This window comes from Poecilia mexicana, unplaced genomic scaffold (assembly GCF_051168715.1).
Source record: "Poecilia mexicana isolate PSO_F unplaced genomic scaffold, ASM5116871v1 scaffold_3, whole genome shotgun sequence".
NCBI lineage: Eukaryota > Metazoa > Chordata > Actinopteri > Cyprinodontiformes > Poeciliidae > Poecilia > Poecilia mexicana.
This window is the reverse complement of record NW_028263372.1, coordinates 472,890-495,706: the sequence shown is the minus strand read 5'-3', so window position 1 is coordinate 495,706 and position 22,817 is coordinate 472,890. Positions and strand designations below refer to the sequence as shown.

At 38.0% G+C, this 22,817-nt stretch overlaps 1 long non-coding RNA gene across 1 annotated transcript; it reads right to left on the bottom strand.

Moving 5' to 3' along the window:
* Positions 1-9,560: 9,560 nt before the first annotated feature.
* On the bottom strand, positions 9,561-10,357 carry LOC148160064 (uncharacterized). Its single transcript, XR_015762577.1, has 2 exons — positions 10,199-10,357; positions 9,561-9,665 (listed from the first exon to the last, which is right to left on the bottom strand). It is a non-coding gene; the product is annotated as an uncharacterized LOC148160064 (long non-coding RNA).
* Between the last annotated feature and the right edge of the window lie 12,460 nt (positions 10,358-22,817).

The following is a 22,817-nucleotide window of genomic DNA, read 5'->3' as shown; positions in this document are numbered from 1 at the left end:
ATGTATGTATATATATATATATATATATGTATGTATATATATATATATATATATGTATGTATATATATATATATATATATGTATGTATATGTATGTACCACCGACAAATAACTGAAGTGGCTGATATCAGGAAATCCTACCAATGGCTGGAAAAAACTGGACTCAAGGACAGCACAGAGGCCCTCATCCTGGCCGCCCAGGAACAGGCCCTAAACACCAGAGCAATAGCGGCTCAGATCTACCACACCAGACAAGACCCAAGGTGTAGGTTGTGCAAGGAGACCCCTGAGACAGTCCAGCACATAACAGCAGGGTGCAAGATGCTGGCAGGGAAAGCGTACATGGAACGACATAACCAAGTGGCGGGCATAGTGTACAGAAACATCTGTGCAGAATATGGACTGGAAGCCCCGAGATCAAAGTGGGGAACACCCCCAAAGGTGGTGGAGAATGACCGAGCTAAGATCCTGTGGGACTTCCAGATCCAGACAGACAAGATGGTAATGGCGAACCAACCGGACATTGTGATGGTGGATAAACAACAGAGGAAAGCAGTTGTGGTGGATGTAGCAATACCAAGTGATTACAACATCAGGAAAATGGAGAACGAGAAACTGGGGAAATACCAGGGACTCAGAGAGGAACTGGAGAAGGCCTGGAAGGTGAAGACCACAGGGGTGCCTGTGGTCATCAGGGCACCCCTGATGACAACAGTTTGGGGGTGACAGTTTTGGGTGAGGGCAGTCACCCCCAAACTGGAGCAGTGGCTAAAACAGATCCCTGGAACAACATCAGACATCTCAGTCCTGAAATGTGCAGTTCTAGGCACAGCCAAGATACTGCGCAGAATCCTCAAGCTCCCAGGCCTCTGGTAGAGGACCCGAGCTCAGAGGATGAGAGAGAGAGACCACCCGCAGAGGGTGAGAAGGGAATTTTTATACATATATATATATGGGTCTAAGTAATCGTGCAGTGTCTATATTTCAGTGGAATGATTTTTAGTAATCAAATGTTAAGTATTGGGTATTGGAAATATAAATCAGATTAGAGTATTTGGTTAAAAACTAAAGAGGCTTTTTGGGTGAGACATGCTAACTATTGAGAAGCAGAGTAAAAACATTAAAAAGAAGAAGTGTAAACAGATGTTCGTGGATGAGCGGACAAAGACAAGAGAAATGAGAGTGGGTGAAGTGTTAGGTGGTTTCCAAAGGTTAAGAGGTCATGTAGGAACCACCCATGTGGACGGTTGAGTTGTCATGTATACCATTCACATACATACACGTAAACAAAATATATATAAACTCTAAGAAGGGGAAGCACAGTGTTCTTTGTTCCTGGTGTCGGAGTAGAGATAACATGATTCAGAAGGACCAAATAGCAGAGGATGACGCCCTGGAATCCATTGACAGGCTAAAGGCTCCGCACCACCTATAAGGGACAAGATCCATGTACCCACAGTTCCAGGATTCCTGATTCAATCGCTGCCCTGCTCTCTGCCCCAAAGACCCCAACTCTGCTGCAATGGACTTGGTGAATGGACAAAGGTCACTGATTGATTGGGATCTAAGAGTCTGAAGGATATAAAGGACTGGATCTACTTTGTTCCATTTTAAGGGGATTTTCATCTCATCAAGACAAGATTCTGACCAAGAACGTTGAAATTACTGTTGCCAAGGAACATTACATCTACTGGGTATGAGTCCAACTGCTCCCCAAAAGCCTCTTAGAAAATCTAGTGATAGGATAAGGAAGGGATAGATAATCTGGTTGTAATCCGATATCTAAAAACTGTTAATTGTAATTTGGTAAATCTTTTGAAATAAACTGCTGTCACTTAGCCCTGCTAAAGCTACTAATAAAAATATATATAAAATTTTGTTGATGATTGTGGACATTAAAATTAATTCTGAGTCCGGAATTACTACTGTTGCTTCTGATTACTGTAAAGTCTATGTGCATGGTTCTAGGAAAATGGTGGCTCCATAGGTTTCTTTGGCAATGAGTAAATAATCACCCTGGGGTTCAAGCCGAGCCACTAAAATTTATCTAGTCTGCAACAAGTGCTCGTTATTATAAGGGAGAGAGCTGCCATTAACAAAAGTGATTATTGGGGCTAGGTGTGTTTTCTCTGTGGTTTCTACCTACAGATCAGATATAACAGCTACCTAATGTCGTCGTACAACAAAGAGGAGTAAGGAGTTTTCCAAAGCGTGACTTCAGCTGTTCGTTTTAGTCCAGCTGCTTGGTGGAAGTCGTCTCTGGAGCACCGTCCCTCCTTATGCTTCTGGGCACTTGTCCAGCTGCTGCTGTTGCACACTGGTTGTGTGATGAGTAACAACCAGTGGCTTTCCCCTGAAAATTTGCACCATCACACAAATATGCAAATAACATGGAAATATGCAAAAATATGAAAATGTGATAGGCAAAGTGGGCATAAAGGTTCTGAGTTATGCAATTTATGAAATAATAAAAAATGTTAACCAAGGTAGGAGCAGCAAACTGAAGGAGTTCTGCAAAATCTCTGTGAATAAAATATGAAGTCAAGACACTAGTCAGATTAATACTGATTAGTCAGTGTAGCCATAGCTACATGTAAAGTGTCTGTAAAACCACAGAGCTCTTAAGAACAAAAAATGGCATTCAGTTGGTTCATTTTATTAAGTATGGAATTGTTACTTGTCTCTGTATCTGTTTCAGTTATATGACTTATAATATTTTATCATTCTCAGCATTGAAGCCTGTTATATGCATCAGTGTTTGAGGAAGTAAACCTGGATGCTAATGGGGAGTGTATTTTATGATTTTAAAGTTGTCTGACCAGAGCCAGCTCATTAACACTTAATCCTCATTATAGTCTGCCATGGTTGTTGTTTTTCTTCCTACTTGTGTGTATCAGAATGCAGAATAGAGACTTTTGTCTAGAATCAATGATATTCAGATCAGATTAAAGCAACCTGGCTGTACAGACTCAGGTCACATTTGGAAAGATCAGATATATAGGATTTAGGAACACATATCCAAGTGGCCTGGATTGCATTCGAAAAAATCCGATCTGTGTTGTCCAGCCTGTCATGAACAGATCAGATACAGGTCGCATTAAGGCAAAAAAAATCTGAAGTGTGTCTCTTCAGGCTGCAGTGTGAACGTAGTCTTAGTTACAAATGAGGTCGTAGGTCTTGGACTCATTGTTTATGTGTAAAATAGAAAAACAATTATTCATCCAAAAGCTTTTTTTCCCCAGAATTAATACATTTATAATCACACTTAACTCTCCTGAATCGTTTGGCAAATCAAATTATGAAGTACTTAAAAATTCTCAGCTGTCATACACACCCAGTTAAACTAAAAATTTACAGTGACATCATATTTCAAATATTTGATTCACAGCAGAATTCAGATTAGCTTTCATAGCTGATCAACCAAAAGCTGACAATGTAAGGAGTGTCTAACAGAGCCCACGAGGGGGCCACCAGTACAAACATGTGAGTGGAAGAAGCAATTGCAGGCATTGTGAAGAAGCAGGAGGGACAGTTGAGCAGAGACTTCAAGGAACAGAAAACATGAAACATGGATGAGTGTAGACATTTCAATTATATTAGTAAATGGATGTGTTGATGCTGGGAAATCGATTCCCTGTTTATTTAGATCAAGATGTAAAAACTAAAGTTGTCCCACTATAATCAAGCACCAGTTAAACTTCAAATTATGATTATTTACATCAAGATGGAGGAGTTTTGCATGCGGTAGGTCAGTGGGAAAACACAAACAACTTTTTTTCATGTCCAAACCTGCAGATGGTCTAGCTCACCATCTCTGGTGTGCTTTTTTCAAATTTCTTTTCATTTTCAGTTTGTGAGGCATTTTATGTGGTACCTGAAGAGAGTGCTGCAAAAAACACTACAAACATAAAAATCAATGCTGTATAGAAAAGTGAGCCAGAAATAATAATAAAATAAACATCCATGTTATTAATTTCTTGAAAAAACCTGTGTCCCACTGCCCTCCACAGAAGTACACCACTCCCTGTCCAGAAACAATCAATCAGAGCCTGGAGGAAAGTCTTGGAGCTGTCAATCATGCTTGTGTACATACTGCTCAGTGTACTAATGGCAGGGGAATGAATTACTGTTGCAGGAAAACTGTTTTCCTGCTGTCATCAGTGGTCATGCATTCATTTCAGGCTTTGTTGTGGTGAACCAGCTGTAGCTTTGCAACGCGAAAGTCATCCTGAAAATAAATGTCATTTTCCTTAGCTTCCAAATGATACCATGAACAATTAAATATTATGTAGTGATGATAAAGTAGAAAGCCATCAAACAAGGCCATCCAACCAGATATAATATTATATGCATTATAAAGTCAGAATTTTACATCTGACAATTCTTCTAATGTCAGAACCATATCTAATGTAGAACTATATCTGAACAGAATAGTCCATATTGGAATATTGTTAGCCACTCGCCCTAAACCACATAGTCACTGTGCTATCAGTTATAAAGCAGCTTTTGCTTTATTCACTCTATTAGTAAACAGTATAAACTAATCAGTTCAGCTACTTTCCAATCATTTAGCAAATAATCATTTAAGACAAAATTAAACTAAAGGACCTTATTTCCATTTGACTGGTCAGAGAATTTTTTAAATCGGTGTTATTGGATTATAAACATGCAATATCCATTATTGTAGCTGCAGTCACTTACACAAAACTGTTAGACATACAAGATGAGTACATTGTGGTTGCCTCCTTTGGCTTCAGTGAAGCTGTCCTTCCTCCTGAGCCCCTTCAGCTCTCACCACATCCCTCTGAGGTGAGCCAAGAAACCTCAAGCTATTTGTTCTTCCAACTACCATCCAGCAAGACTACACTTCCTTTTTCAACTGTCAGGCAGATTTCTTCATACTGGATTGCCCACTTTTACCTTTGTGTGACTGTAAAGTAAAAAAAAAAGAAAAATGTGTTGCTTACTTTTTTTGTACCTCAGTGATCACCTGTCTGTAGGGATCTTGGGATGTTTTGATTATTTCATTCTAGTATAATCATTTTGTGTTCCTTGATTAGATCAGTTTTGTTGCTGTTTTATTTTGGTTCAGTACTTCCTTCGTGATTCTAGTTCAATACGTTTATTTCTGATGTCTAGTTATTCTTTGTTACTCTAGTTTAATTATGTTTCTTAGGTCTAGTTATTTGTTCACTTTAGATTTATTTCCAAGTCCCCCCATGTACTCTCCTTCACCCCTGTGCCATTTTCTTTCTTTCTGTCTCTCTCTCTCTCTCCTCAGCCTCCCTTCACACCTGGAACCCGTTTCTAATCAGCCATCTGTTCCTTCTTCAGTAATCAACCTCCCCAGTATATATAAAACTCATTCTCAGTTCCTCTTTGCTGGTTTCTCCAGTCTAATCCTGTTGTCTCCCTGCTGTTTCCCTTTTGTGTATTGCTCCTGGATCTGTTTTATGTTCTGCTCTGGTTCCCTGTCTCTCCCGTGATTTTTCTAATTTTTCATCAGTTCTGGGTGTTAAACATTCTTCATCTACAACCTGCCTCTGCCTCTCTGCATCTGGGTCCAGTTTAAAACTACACATCATGACACTGTAAGTATTCATAGAGGGTCAAATGGTTAGGTATAATACGGTACAAACTTTTCTCTTTGTTTCTATGTCACAGGTTTCTTTTTGTGAAAAAAAGACAACTTTCAATACAATGAATAATTCTCAGAACACTTATTATGTTTATAACACAATATTCATGAAAAATAGTTAACTTTATGGGTTAAAATATTTTGGCAGCATTTCTCTTTCTCTTCTTATTTGTTAAGTTGCTAAAATCATCTTCCACTTAGGTTGTCATGTTTTAATAATAATCATATTGAATAATCAGCCTCAGTCATTCCTGCTAAAGGCCATTCCTTCTAAATCTATAGTCATAAAGGACAGAGTTTAAGAGCAATCCTTGTAGAAATGATCAATTAAACAAATAAAGTTCTTAAACATAAATATTACAAAGTAAATTTCTATGCAAAAACCCCACAAAATGCTCTTATCATCTTAAATAATAGCCAAGATGACTCCAAATGACGGAGCATACAATTATAAACCACCAGGAGCTTCTTTGTGATTCTTCCCTGTCTGTGGATGATGATGTGTTCTTATCTCAGAATGACAACAAATGACAATACTAAGAAATAGATTAAACTTGTATTCTTTTTAAATGTATGACACAATGTTGATTTTTCAAGTTACTCCACTTCCAAAGAATGGAGAAGTCTATGATTATCATCCAAGGTATACCTCAACAGTACCAGAGAAAATCCAAAATAACAATTTTTTTTTAAAAAAATCACTTTACTATAATTTATAGTAGTTCATTAAGATTTTATGAACTAAGATTTTATTTGATAGGAAAGCAAAGCTTAGTATTTGCTCCAGAACCCTTTGTTTCCAGGTCAGAGGTCAGATGTCTCCTGTGGTCCTGGTCCACTCCTCCATACTGATCTTCAGATTGCTCAGGTTTCATGGCCTGTTGCCAGTTCCCTCCAAATGTTCTGTTTCTGAACAGATGAACCGCCCAGGCTCTCCTCAGTACACTGCAGTCATCCTGCCTGCTTTACAGACAGTCAGCCCCTAAGCATGATGCTTCCACCCCCGTGCTTCACAGTTGGGATGCTTCTTCCTCCTCCAAACACAGTGAGTGGACTTCATTCCACTCACTGGAATGGAGTTCTGTTTTGGTCTCATATGACCTCATGACCTTTCCAGGCTTCCTCTGGACAGTCCAGATGGTCATCTTAATTCAGATGGGGCTGGACACGAACTGGGGACCTTTAATACATTGTAGGATTTTAACCCATGATGGAGTAGTGTGTTATGGTTACCTTAGTAACAGGTGTCTTTTATACAGGTAATGAGTTCAAACAGGTTTAATTAATCCAGGTAATGAGTGAGTATTTCAATTCTGAGAAAGAATTGAAATACTTGTTCTATGCAAAAAAATATTTTAAAATCATCCAATGTGAGACTGAGAAATGTGTCTGGATTATGGATTATTTTTCTTTAGCTACTGTTGAGGTGTAGTTCAGTTCCAGTTAGTTCCAGTTGAGGTGTAGTCCAGACATGAGGGTGGAACTGGGGTGTATCATATTTCCACTCTTGTATGAGCTCAATATGAGAGGAAAATAATTCACATCAAGTTGATTGGGTTATTACTGAAATACATGGGACTGATTTAATTAATTCCTTGGTAGTATAGAGTGATACAAGCTGAGCCAGATGGGTATAGCTCACCACATGAATTCATTTTGGGACAAAAGAAACTTATGGCATCGGTAAAGAAGTGTAAAAGCAGCTTGTTAGAAGCCAACTGCAGTGAGACAGGTACTGAGGTCTGTGACTGACGGCAGCAGACAGTGTGTCCAGCTGCTCAGTGAGACAGGCAGTAAAGGGCCTTGATTGACAAGAGGTCTTGTGGCTCGAGCCTCAGCATGCCACTCACCCGCCACTTCCTGGGCTTTTGTGTTTCAGATACACACGCACACACACCATCTGCTGTGGTAATTCACAGACTGCATGCCAGAGCAGCACACGGCCTCCTCTCTTACTTTGCTTTCTCCTATTCATCCTTCTTCCACTCACTCGTTGTCTTTTATTTGAAGGGAGAAAGCCAGGCTATTCGGAATTTTTGTTTGTACTACCACTTCCAATATGCACTCCCTCTCTTATTTTCACACGCAATCATTTCCCTTCACGTAAAAGAAATCTGATCTACTGAAGTTTTCACATTAATTTAATATTTGATAACATTATTGAAGCATAGAGGGAAAGATCTGCTTTGGATAAGAGTTTTGAAAATAACTCTGATTTCACACTTAACATATCTTAATTGTCATTAACAGTTATTTAATGAGTCTGAGCTCATATTAAATTACATGCCTGTGATCAGTTTAGTGCAATAATATTGTGCCAATTAACTACATTGTTCATTATATGCTTGTGTCCTCCAAAATGTTATTACAGTGGATTCCCTGTGTTTGAGGGAGTTGGGGACCACAGCCGCCCATGAATAGCCAAAAGCTTTGAACATGTCAGACCACCTCTAAGAACACTTAAAGCAGCTCATATTAAAATAGCTCAAATATCAAATAAGTCTTGACAGGCATTATTTTACATCATAGAAATCATATGGGTAATACTGCAGAATTAATATCTAAAGAGTTATTTTGCTCCACTCTTGGATTTACTCTTAGTTACATAAATGGCGCTCCTAGATTGGCTGCCTAGCAGGTGCCAGCCAAGATTTATGCCACCTTTATACATTTAATATATCCTGCCTGACCAAAAAAACAGTTGCCACCTGAATTTAACTGAGTTATGGTATAAGCTTCCTATTGGATAATTACTACATAGACAACCGTCTTGGTAACACTTTATTTGAAGGTGGGTGAATAAGACTTTCATTACACTGTCATAAACATGACATAACACCTGTTATGAACATCAATAAGTCTTCATGAATATTTATGACTGTCAAAGTGTCATTCGGTAAACTTTGTACTTTTAGTACAAAGTTGACATTGTTGAAAATGTCTTCGTTATGACAACTTGACATTAACCAAGAAATCATGATCTGACATAAATTTGTCATAATAGTAGTCATAATGATTTAATTATTACATTAGCAAAAAAAATTAACAAAACAATGATTAATAATTCCACTCCCTGAAATAAAGCAAAACAAGTAGGACAAGCAATAGATTTCATTAAGCTTTATTACACTGTCAAATGATTTAATAACACTCATTAACAATTTTTTTACATCAACTAAAGTGGAACAAATAGCACCAGTTATGAATGTCATTAAGTGTTATTATAGTGTCATTAAGTTATGAATATGTAATTAAGTATCATTACAGTGTCATTAATATTATCTCTTGCCTCAAGTAAAGTGAAACAAGTAACAGTTATGAAAATGTCATTAAGTGTCACTTACAGTGTCATTAACATTAACTCTTACCTCAAGTAAATTGAAACAAGTAGCAACAGTTATGACATCAAGTGTCATTAATATTAACTTTTACCTCAAGTAAAGTGAAACTATTAGCAACAATTATAAAGATGTAAGTTAGTGTTATTACAGTGTCAAATGCTATGCTAACAGAGTCATTGATATTAAGTCTTACCTCAAGTGAAGTGAAACACACTGAAGAACTTATAACTACCATCATAACTGTAGAACAAACCTTTGGAATAAGGTTTGTTCATTGTAATAAATTGGAATTTATTGGAATAAAACAAAAGATAACTTGTTCTAAGATAACAGAGGGTTTAACGTCTGGTCAGTATATTGTTACTCTGAAATACTGATTGAAAAACTAAAACAGAATTACTTATTCTTTAACTTAAGAAAATAGGTTCTTTCAACAGTAACATTTTTTGCTTTGATTATGTCAGCCATCTCCTTCGTTATATCCTTCCTGTAATGCTCTGAAAACAGGAAATCTTCTTCTTGTCTTCATTTTCTGGCAGCAGCTCTTTGAAGGTGTCCAGAAATGCTCAGAAATTACAGCTGTTCTTGCAATAGTTAATCATGGCGAAAGCCTTTTCATGAATTCAAACTTGGTGAATCTCTTCTGGACATTCTCATAGTCGGTGATGACTCAATTCATTGTGGTCACTTAAAAAAGAGAACAAAAACAAAAAACAATGTCATTTATTTAAATACCATTCCAAAAATGTCCCTTGCTGCACACTGTCAGAATGGTAGACTGGCAGACAAATGTCTAGTTAACATGACTGGTTGTCATAAAGTGCAATACAATTATTTCTTAATACAAGTAGCATAATAAATGGAGCTGAACAAAATTATTCTGATCAAATATTTGTCTGGCAAAAGTTCAGACAGACTGCCACTGTTGTTATTCAGAATGCATAATTTAATGTATAGTTTTAGGCACATGAATGTATCTTTTTACTTAATGAGCATTCTAAATTATTTCTAACCAGATACTCTGACTAATGGTTGTTTGCAAGAAGCTTATTAATAAATAAATTGATTTAACACCAGTTTTTAGTTGTCTAAAACGTAACTTTTTAACTCAACTGGTAAATGTTGATTCCTGCTCCCCCTTCCACACTTACCTGGCCCTTTCCACCCACACAAGGTGTGAATATTCACAAGGTGAAAATATTAACACAAAAACGACTTACCTAATTTTCTTGGGGAATATTTCATCTGCTTCTTTCTCTTTGGTCAAATTTTCTCTGGTGGCAGGTCCTTATTTTCATCCTCCACACTCGTAGCATGACTTCATTAGCCAACTTTGTCCTCCCCACCATGTGTCCTTAGGCTAACATGGGTCTTCATGTGGCTAAACTTGCCAAAGCAAAAAACTGTCACATCAGCCAAGTTGCTAAATAATGCACGTAAAGGATAACTTTGACTAACATATTAGTTTTTAATTTGCTAGATTAAAATTGGAGGGAAAAAATTAATTTGACTGTCTTTAAAATATGTTTAATATTAAGAGCTAACGTTACAGTAATGGAGTTTAATAACTTTAGCTAAAATTAACTTACAGCAAGGTAGGATTGGCTTGAATTACTCATAGCTAACATTACAAAGAAAGAGAACATAGTCAATGTTATTTTCTCAGAGAAAATGTAAAGTTAATAAAACACATACCTCATATGTATTAGGTGTCAAACTTTGGCTTCTTTTTAAACAGGAGGTCTGGCCGTTATAACTTGTGTTAGGTTGGCCCCACCATAGACATTAATACGTAGACGCCTCATGGAGCGGGTCGGCCCGTTGCAGCGATACGTAATCGCGTCCGCCATATGGAATGTGGCATCTCTGCCAGTAAGCTAATACAAATGAATGGACCAAACTTCAGAAAATGCCATTCCACAAAGTATTTTTAGCTAATGTTCGTCATCGAGCCACTCACATATAAACGTGAATATATTTGGAAATTAAACAATCACCAAAGACAACATTTATGACTTTTCATTATATTTTAATTGTAATTTCTGAATAAAGAAAATAAATGTGAACCTATAATACAATTGATTTTGATAAATCGTTTTTATATATACAGTAATCAACATTTATGAACATACGTACACACAGACGTCAATATATTAAATAAAATATATGTATATATAAAATATATATATTATTTATTTGTTAACAAATAAAAATATTTTATTATTCAAATAACAAATATATGAATAATATATGAGAAATTTTATATATATATATATATATATATATATATATATATATATATATAGTCTTGAACAGTAAGGTTAATTTTCTCCTCTTTTCTGCTGAAGAACTGTTTGTGTGTGTGCAAATATGCGCACACACACACACTCACACACACACACACACATATACATATATATATGTTACACACATTGTAACACACATTGTAACATTTCTGTGTTATAATGTGTGATGGTCTCGTGCCATCCCTAAAAACATAACACCCTGGGAATTTGCCCATATTGCTCATATAAGAATCCACCACTGTTGCACCATTAAACATAGCAATTGAGGCAATGCCCTGATGGTAAATAACACTCAACTATGAACACTGACCAAGGAGCAACAAGCAAGAAGTAACCAAACAGAAGGCACTCATCATGACTGTTTTCACTCTCTCTCCCAGTACATGAAGCCAGGTAGTCTGACACCATGGCAGACATTACAGCTGCCACTTTGAACAGAAACAAAGAGCAATGTGCATGCTCTGCGTGCTCTTTGGTTCTTGTGTTTTAGTTATTTGTTAATTTAAATATCAACGCACATAATTAAATAATGATGCAGTGTACACAGAGCATTACTAGAACAAAGAATGGGTGTTCCGTCAGGTCAGATCGTCATACGCTTAACACGAACTCACGGTGTTCTGTCAGATCAGCATACGTTGTCAGATAGTCGTACGCTTAGCTCAGACATGCATACGCCGTCATTACCATATGATTTTATTTAATCAGCAACATAGAATCATGACGTAGATCATCATACACTTGGTTATTAACAGTTGTATGGCATCCAGCTGCAGCCAGACCTACTTTAAATACACTTTGAAACCACGACAACGCATGTATCTAGTTATCATATTATGTCATATTATAAACAATTTAATGACTTATTTTCGTCATAACTTGTTGCATATGCTGAACTGACAACTCCACTGACGGTCGGACTTCTTAAGGCGCATGCGCTGGCATGGTACTCACTGCATGTATGCTAGGAACATAGAATCATGACGTAGATCTGTTATTAACAGTTGTATGGCATCCTGACTTAGCGGTTAAGTGAGTTTTACACGGGCGTGTGTTGTAGCTGACTCCAGCTGCAGCCAGACCTGCTTTAAATACACTTTGCAACCATGACAACACATGTATATCTATATAGTTATCATTGAAAACAATTTAATGACTTATTTTCGTCATAACTTGCTGCATATGGTGAACTGACAACTCCTCTGACGGTCGGACTTCTTAATGCGCATGCGCAGGCATGGTACTCACTGCACGTATGCTATTCTGACAGTGTATGGTAATCTGATAGAACAACGGCTCTCAGTGAGTGACACTCCAGTCCTATCTAATAAATAAAGAGCCGTGGAGAAGAATCGACTGTTTCTGAATGTCACATCACTATATTGCAGACTTTTGGACATAGCGTTGTCCTATATATGCGACAAGTCAGTCAACATCTCCGCACAATAATTCAGGCAGTGAGTGACTTTTTTTCATCACAAATTCTTATGTGTCTCTGTACAGCTAGCTTTGATAACATCACGTTAATGGAGCTTACCTTCTTTGAGCTACTTTTCTAAGTGACGAAAATAGTTAGATGTTGTCCCCATCGTCTCTGAAAGCGAAGCGCTGCTGAGTTAGCTCTGGCCATCGGATTTCTTACTATTTATGCAGCGCTATTATATTACTGACGATTAGACAAACATTTTCTGCCACCACTGCGCATGTCCTGGAGTGCCAAGTGCGAGTGAAAGGTGGGGAGGGGTGGGGGAGGGGGAGAAACACGTAGTTGCTTGGATTTTAATTGGTGCGTTTTGCATCCACTGAAAACAAAGATGTTAACAAATAAACTGGACAGTATGCTGCACGTTTAGTGATATTTTCACAGTTGCGGTCTCGACTGGTCTTGAAATAAAATGCCGAGTCCTCAGAGCCCGAGACCGAGACAAGACAGAGACCAAATGCGGTCGAGTCCGAGACGAGACCATCAGAAAACGGTCTTAAGACCGGACTCGAGACCAAGACCGATCTCGAGTACCACAACACTGCTGTCTAGATATCCAGGCTTGGACTTCAGAGAGCACAAGCCAGTTCAGCCAGTTTCTTAAGGTATTCCTCAGCAGTCAAGAGCCTCAGAGAAGGAGCTTTCCAAGAAAAAATGAGTTACTTTCTGTTCTCACGATTCAGGGCTTTACTGATGTGATGATAAAGAAAAAAAAAAAAAAAAACTTTTTTCCCCATTGTACAGCGTTTGTTTATAACCAAAGTGGAGCTGCACTTGGGTTGCCAGGTGAAGGACTGGGCTGGGCTTGGAGTTGCTAGGTGAAAAATTGTGAGGCAACAATTTAGATGTTTTTGAAGCAGGCTCCTTTGGCAAACACCAGCAAAACATTTACTTATACCTAAAAATCAGCTAGGTGTTTTTTTTCCCCCTTTGAACTGTTTCTTGCAGGAGCAAATACTCGTATGGATGTACAGAAAAACACAAAAATGAATTTTGCATAATAGTGGCCCTTTAATATGCTTACCTCTCTGTATCAGGTTTAAACCAACTAGAGGGAAGAAAGTGACTGGTGGTTTAACCCAAACGAATTAGGTCAGCAAGTGGCATGTACAGTTAACTGTGAAGTAATTCAAACTGTTGGGTAAGGTGAAAGCACATTATCAAGTTAATTGTTTGATTGGAACTACCTGATCTTTTTCATTATTTTGGTATGCATTCATTGTACACGCAAGTCCCACAAGCTAGGATGTGTAAAAACACTAGCAGAACAGGTGTGGCTCTTTAAAAAGCCTTACAGAGACTATGAGAAGAAAATGTTCTAATTAGCATGTTATCAGTTGTTTTTACATATTACCCCTAACTTAATATTGAATGAAATATCTGATTGAGCTACAGAGTGAATAATTTAGCACTTAACAGCAATTTGTCAAACTTATGGAAGTACAAACAATGACATCACAAGATAGGTGTTTTCTCTCAAAGATCAAAAATTCCTTTTTAACAATTCTACAGAAATATTGCGTTCCTTTATCATATCAGCACTTCCACCTTGATTTCCAATGATCTGGGCTCAGCATTTTGACAAGATGAAATAGATCCCTTGCTATTTCAGCTTTATGGTTACTAAACTATGCAGCTGGGTTTCTGGTTCCTTTTAAATACCCTAAGCTTTTCATTATGTTGCATTCAAGCTGCTCTTCTCTCTCTTGAGAGGCATTTTTGCAATGGACAGAAAGCATACTTTCTGACTATTACAAGACTATCCCTGCAGCCATTTTAACTTTGGTCTTCAGCAAAAACCTCTGAAGGCATTACAAACACGTAACCCATATTTTTACACCAGTCTGACAGGATCTGCATTGCACATTTTACAAGACCAGACTAAAAACGGTATTTCCAATTAGTTGCCTCAGATGGTAAAATTTCTATGTTTAATTTGCAATAAACTATATTGCTTAGTGAATGTTTAAAAAAAGCGGATGAAGCTCTTTGCTTAAATTGCCTTTTTTGAAATATCTCTTTCAAGGCTCGAGCTGCTCGAGCCTCGAAGGATTATGAAATGACTTCAGAATTTAAGTCAACTAATATAAAGAAAGACAATGGCATTTGTGATCTTGTACACTTTAAATAAATGAAACCAGTGACTGAAAATCAAGTTATATATATATTTTTTCTAATTTTGTCATGTTACAATAACTATAACTTATACATTATAATGGAAATTTATATGATAGCCACATCGCAAAGTAGCTCATTACTATGAGTTACAAGAAACTGGATGTATTGTGCATGATTATTGGGCAATTATTAATGTACAGAATTATTATGTACACTCATAATTAAAACAGAACATTTTCTTACCTCACTTGTTTATTGTCATCTGTCAAAGTGAGAATAATAAACATACAAAATTGACAAACATTTCTGACATTTTAAGAAAATTTTAAGAAAAAAAATCTGTGACCAATATAGCCACCCTCTTTTCAATGTCCATTTTAAGCCTTCCATTCATGGAGTCTGTCAGTTTCTTGATCAACTATTTGTGCAGCAGCAATCACAGCCTCCCAGACACTGTTCAGAGATGTGTTCTGTTTTCCTTCACCATAAAACTCCCATTTAAGAAGGCCCCACAAGTTCTCAAGGAGGTTTAGGTCCTCCTCTGGTGAGGAAGGGGGCCACTTCATTATTTTTTAATCTTTAAAGTGATCAAGGATTAGTTCAACATGTTGGCCTAAATATGTTGTAATTGTCCTATTAGCTAAAAAAAATTACTTGCGCCAAAACTCATATTATTTTTATTATATATATAGTATATCTTTTGTTATATTTTTCGCCCATGGAGGTCGTCATTTTTTCACGTGATGGGTTGATGATGTCATTAGGTCCATTCTGTACTGGAACCTAGAGAGTAAACAAGAAAGGCTAACTTTTACCCAAGTTATTTATCATATTGCATTTGACTAGTGTAATTTTAGATAATGCCACACTGTGTCACTGATGGTTATAATGAAAAAAGACAAAACAAACAGAAACAGAAAAAGAAACAAAAACAGTGAGATGGAAATGGATCATTTCCTACACGAGAGCTTGAGATTAACACAATTTCTGAAGGACCTACATTTGTGCTCCCAATATTTCTCTCCAGAAGACTGAATCATTTGTACAAGGAAAACTGACAAAGGCTCTAACATGTGATCGTTGCCTTTGCAAGCTAAAAACAAATGCTGTGCCGACAGTTTCTAGCCACAAAGTGCCTAAACTCTGCTGCTGCCGGAGCAAAAAACACTGGGAGAAACATCAGACAGACACTGCAGGAAGGTCTTTAAGATTCTAATGGAGCTCTGCAGCAGTAGTACCAATGGCACTACTGCCGTTGAAAGACTTGACCCTCAACAGCTGTTGCTGACCAGGAGACAGAACTTTAGAAGTACTTACTTGATCACACAGTCTGACCAGAGGTATGTGTCATACATTGTTTCATTTGTGAAGCTGAAGTTGGCAACCCAAACACCAGCTCCTACGGCCAACTCTGTCCTCTTCCTCTGTTTGGTCTTCTTCATCTTCATTACCTCTTGTGATTTTTATATTCCCATCAATATCAACGTGCTCCGGTTGAAAGGCTTAATGACATTACTCATCTCTGTTTTGGCTGGATGAAGCTAGCCAATTATGTTAAATGGTGGAGATATATACAACAAACTGTTGTGTTAGCAAGCACTGAGTGGTTTGTTGTTATGTTGCTTGAACAATTTTCAAAGAATTTCCTTTTATTTCCCATATAGTTTTAATGGCACAATTCATAGATGTTCTACACAAAGTTCTATGCTAATCCATCTTATAATGTAGGAGGATTTGTTGTGGTGTAGCAAAAAATCTAATAGACATTGCCAGTTTAAAAGTGATGGAGAATCAAGCAAGGATTAAGTTATATAATGTTTTTTTAGGAAAGGGGCCTATAGTTTAGGAATTAACCACAATGTATTTTAATTTTCAATAACGCCTGCGATTGAGAGATCAGGACTTATTAGTCTGAATTGCAGTCGGGTTATTCTACCAGACTACCTTATCAGAGTTTTTTTGAGCAAAACTGCAAAATAAGTTTTACCATAGGAGAAGAAAAACTTTCAAGGATGAAAAATCCATATAGTTACAATATGGTTCCCTGCTCCACTGGGAGCAAGCAAAGCCTGCAGTTCTGCAGGCTTGTAACGCTAGGAAAAATTAACTAAAAATTTAACTAAAAAAGCACTGCTTTTGAATCATTTAAAAAACAAACTCATGAAACAGGTCTGGATAAAACTGATGGTACCTGTAACTTAATATTTTGTTGCTCAACTTTTTGAGGAAATCAATGCAATCAAACCATTTCTGTAACTATCAGCTGGACTTCTGCACCTGACCACAGGTATCCTGGTCCACTCTTCATGGACAAACCGCTCCAGCTACCTCCAGTTGAAGGGAAAGCCTTCTCCAGATGTTACAGCTCCACATATGTTCAACAGGATTTAGATCAGGGCTCATAAAAGGCCAGTTCAGTATAGTCCAATGTTTTGCTCTGGGCCATTCTTAGTCAGCTGTGTGTTTTGGGTTATTATCCTGTTGGAAGACCCATGAGCAAGCTTTCTAACACTAGGCACCACATTTCTCTCCAGAATGCTGTGATAGTCTTGAAATTTCAACAAACCATGCACAGACTCAAGTCACCCTGTGCATTTCTTCAAAGACTTATCAGCATCACTATCTACAGATAGTGATGCTGTTTTCAACCATTCTTCGGAATGCTGCATTGAGAAAAACTTCGGATGATGAGCTCAGCAGATGTGGAGCTCCACCAGGTGTTTAATTGCTGCTGCCAAAAGTCTCTAGTCTGGTGGAGTTGAGTGGGAGGGACTTGGAGGGTACTCTGTGCAGTGGAAGTTCAGCTTGTGGATTGCTACTCCAAGGAGGAGCTTTGTTGGAATAGGTGGCACTTTTTGAGGAGAAGAATTTAGGCACTCCTGAATGGTTACCAGGAGAGATTCAGTCATTTCTTAAACATGCATGAAAAATCAAAGCAACACTCCAGGCATGTCTTTGATGACAGGAATAACATCACTTTCCTCTACATCCTGTTGTCCATGTGTCCAGTGTGCTACACACGTAACTACATATTATTCAGGTGGATGCGAAAACATAAATCGGCGCCCCACCCAAAGGAAGGTACATGAAGGTGAAGGAGATCTCGTGCTACATTTCTCAGGTGGATGCGTACACATCAACATCCCCCCCAGCACAAAGGTATGTGAAAGGTAAACGGTGCGCCGCCCCCTCCAGATGGGGTTTTGACGCCCCCTCTGGTGCAGCGTCCCTATGCGTTGCATGCGCTGCACGCCCACTTTTTGCGCGACTGGCTACACACCACGTCACCAAACAACACAGTGACTATTATCGCCCTTTAAATAGACTGACTGACTGAGTCCTAGCTTGGATACATCTGGAATGCTAATTAGAGGAAACACCTTAGTTTAATATGTCCCTATGGTCAAAATATTTTCAATCTTTTAAGAGGTACCTTCATTGTTATCATAATCTGTTTCATTAATTAATTTTGTAAATTATTCTTTTGAACCCCAATTGAAAGGTAATCTATTTTCTTATTTTAGTGTGTCAAAGAGTTATTTTCATTTGTAATGACCGACATCTGTTTACTTAATTGTCCTTCACTTTCCTTCGTTGCCACATCTTGGGGAAAACAAGTCTTAGGGCGGAAGGAGAAGATAAGCAAACATGATTGCATCCTCAGTATTGAACCCGATTGTCACAATGTTCAAGGTCTTTGGTGTCACAGGAAAAGCATTGTGTCTTACTTTCCTCCCTACTGTTTTCTGCCTCTGTAGAAGAATAACACGGGATGTTGAGGAATACAACCCTTACAGTATTTATTGTATTAGAGGACATGCTGATCCTACTTCCTTCAGAAGTTGCACCTGGCTGCCACGCGACTCTTACTGTATATGCATGTGTGCAACCAAAATGGTCCTTCCCAACAGGAATTTGAAGGTATCAGCGGTGAGTGGAAGCAGGAAAAAGGTGGCTCCAAGAATAGTCTCACTGTCTCTAGGCTGTCTCTAGTTAGACTGAATCATAGCCATGTAGAACCTTGTTTTCTTTTAACTCTCAGTTTAGACTGACTGCTTGACTTTTTGAAATTTGACATCATTAAATAATAAGCAGCTACAGAGGAAGTTTGATGTCTTGACCCTTTTCTAGTTCAAACATGAGTAACTGAAAATTATGAGTTATCAAAAAGCAACTCTATACACTTGTTTCTCATGTGTTACTGCCTTCATGAAATATAAATGTCAGATCTCACCAGTCTTTAGTAAATTGTGGCTTTTTTAAAAGTTTTTTTTTTTTTTTGCACTAATGGCCTTTTATTGACAGCTATCAGAGGAAACGGGCAGAGAAAGAGAAAGGGGCAAGAGTTGCAGCAACGGTCTCAAGGTTGGGAATTGAACCCATGGCTGTGTTAAGTACTATTGCCTGTGGGGCACCTGCTCTACAGCTACACTACAGAAAGACCTTCACTGAAGAAATCTCCTATTGAGGTTTTTTTTCCCAATATCCTTGTAGTTTTAGGCAGTCTTTAAAAATAACTGCTTACCATCAATAGAAATTAACAAAAGTGATGCGAGGAAAGAACATCAACATGTAGAATATATAGTACAAAAACAGCACTGTTGAAAATCATCAAGGTAATGATCTTATGAACTCAAATATTTGATGCTTGTTTAAAATCCAGACAAATGGGAGACAAGCGTCAAAAACAAACAACCAGAGCCAAGAGGAAGGTCTTAGCATTGTTAATCATGCTCAGTGTCCATTAGGACACTGAACAGATAAGTTGTGTCTCTGACATTAATCAGAGACACAACTTATCATTCCAGGGAAACTGTTTATCTGCTGTTATCAGTGGCCATGCTAACTAGTCTTAGCATTCATTTCAGGTTTTGTTGTGGTGAACCAGCTGTAGCTTAGCAGAAAAAAAGGGGGAAGGTGCGAGCTCAACCTTGGCCCATGAGACATTTGTTTGGACATGTGATATTACAGAAACTGTTATGCTTGCACTCATTCTGATTGTTTGAATGGATGCACAATATACTGAAATATATTCAGGATAAGTTAGCGATCAAACTAAGGTTCCCTTGAGGTAGTGATCCTATATGAAAAATGGCTCAACTTATTCCAGTCTCCTCTAAATCTTTTGACTGCACTATCCTAAATCCAAAATGTTTCACTTTTAATACAAGAAACTCATTTAGATATATTTACAGCAAAATTATCTGGTAGTTTGAACTGTTTTGATTATATTTGGGCCAGCAACAAGTTTTTATAAGACAAAATAAAATATCTGGTTTTATTTGAATCTGTCAGAACCAGAATGTTGAGGTTCTCCATTGCTGAGTGTTGCTGCAAACATCATCGGTGCAACAACCACAGATCCTGCACGCTCACAGCCCTCTCACATTCCTGCCCATATTCACCCCTACAATAAGTGAGGAACCGATCCTAAAGGCTCCGAACTGGGGTAGGACTGAACCAGACATAATTGTTGTTAGAGTGAATCTTTCCAGTGGAGAAGCACCTTAAGAGAAATCAATCAATCCAACATGCAATCAGACTGTTGGAGTAAGTCAGAGTGTCCATACAGAACTCATAGAAACCCCAGCAGCAGGAATTTAAACCAGGAACCTTTTCATTCAACTTAATCCAATTCATTTTTAAGAGAAAACTATGTGAAGAATCTAAAGAAAAATGTTACATTCATGCAATGTTTTCTTCTCCTGTTTTATATTGTCAATTTATCCAGAATAGGATGTTGAAGGATTCTTCTGACATGTAAGGCCTCCATGAGCTGGTGCTTTAAAAAGTCTATAGTTCAGCATTTCCCTGTCTCAGAGTCAGGTTTTACTTATATGTACATAAGTTTGTGGTCAAAATAACAAAACATCATGCTTCTGCCAACACTGAGAAAATAGGAGCAAAACCACTGGTTCTTTTGCAAAGTTTAAGTGTTTTGTATCTCGTGTTGAGGCTGACATGGTGGCCTCCACATCTCCCCCTCCTCTGCCCCTACCAGCATCCCACAGAGCCAGAGTGTTGTGAAAAGAACAAGTTTATTCAGTGAGGGAGCCTATTACCCCATGAAAGGTCTCTGAAAGGCCGCCCAACAACCCATGTCAGCACATGAAAGTAATGATGACTGGACACTGGACAAAATGTGTGTATGTGTGTCTTTGTGAAATCTGTATGGCCTATTGGCGAAGGGTGCCTGCACTTGAACTGGGTCCATTCATTCGGGTTAGGGGGTCTTGTGGTCTTTAATGTGACCAGAGCAGGCCAGAATGACCTCTGTGGGACTGGCCGGCACCACAGCCTTAATCCTCCTCCTCGCTCTCTTTTTTGATTCTTTTGCCTCTTTAGGATACTGACTTTTTCCTTCCTTTCCTTTTTTCTCTTGTCTGCCCTCCATACTCTTAAACAGGCTTCACACTGGCCAATGAATGTCTTAAGTTTTTACATTTTGTGAGATGATACTCAACATGGAGCTCCATCTGCAAATCCAAAGTGTTCTTATGTGATATAATTTTTGTCATTTCAATTTATTGTCAGTCACAAGCAATAATGAGACAAAATGTAGACATATATGCAAATGACAGTATTGAATGTTTAGGTTATTGTTGGTAGTTCAGGACACTCACATTAGAAATTAAAGGTGTTGAGAAATAGTTCACATCCCTGGTGATCTGATCACCAGGAACAGAACAAAAACAGAAGGGAATCCATTCAGGACAGATTTTTGATGTAAAAAAAGCTGTGCTGAGCAGGTAATCCCTCATGCTGCAGCAGTGTGTCAAGTCAGAGCCACTTTGGTGCTCATAGGCGAAATTATTGCTGGGTGCCCTCTTCAACTGTAAAATCCCTAAATATTGGGAATGCGTAATTTTAATAACAACCATTGTATGTTATTAAATCAATTCAAGTGGAGTCATTAAAAAAAACAAGATGACAAATAGTGATGGGAATTTCTACTCTTTTCAGAGAGCTGGTGTTCTGACGATCTGTGCCACTTCAAAATCATCAGATTTTTCTACCGTAGCGCATTTGGATAGCTATGTCTGCCTGTCGGTGCTGCCTTTTGAAAACCGCTACCGTCTTGTTTACATACCAAAGACCAATGCAGGCAGAGTCAATGTTAAATCTATCTATCTATCTAGAGATAGATGTATATCTATCTCTAGATTGATATCTATTGACCTAGATAGCGATAGAGATAGATATCTATCTCTAGATAGATAGATAGATAGATAGATAGATAGATATCTATCATGTGTAAGTAGAAGTGGCAGCTTCTATTTACGGATGAGCAACAGCCCAGGCTTCCATTCTCCAGTTGTGTCTCTGTTCCATTTTTAGAGATTTTTACAAAGAAACTACAAATTCTGCCATTTTCTGTTGATTTGTTTTGATGCATGTTATTAAAAATGTATTCCCAATATATTCCGAACTGCCCTTTAGCAAGACATGGAAAGAACTTGTATAAGACCAACGTAAGAATCATAAAAGAAACAATTGGCTTCTTGTGTCAGTGTGTAATGCAACCTCATCACTTTGACATGAATTATGTGGATCTATAATATTATCTGAGAAATTGTTCTACCTCCCGGATGTTCAGCTCAGACAGACAAATTCATAGTGAAGCTGAACATTGGGAACAGCTGTCTTCTGGCTGTGGATATTTCTGTTTACCTTAAGCAATATGTCAGTTAGACATGGAGAGTGTTATACCTTCCAGCTAAACACATCACTTCCCTAATGCAAATTAACCAAGTCTCTTGGTGTGTGTGTGTGTGTGTGTGTGTGTGTGTGTGTGTGTGTGTGTGTGTGTGTGTGTGTGTGTGTGTGTGTGTGTGTGTGTGTGTGTGTGTGTGTGTGTGTGTGGTCTGGTTGGAATATTTCTACCAAAATGGAACCATGAGATTCATGAAGAAAAAGTTTTGAAGAGGAAGA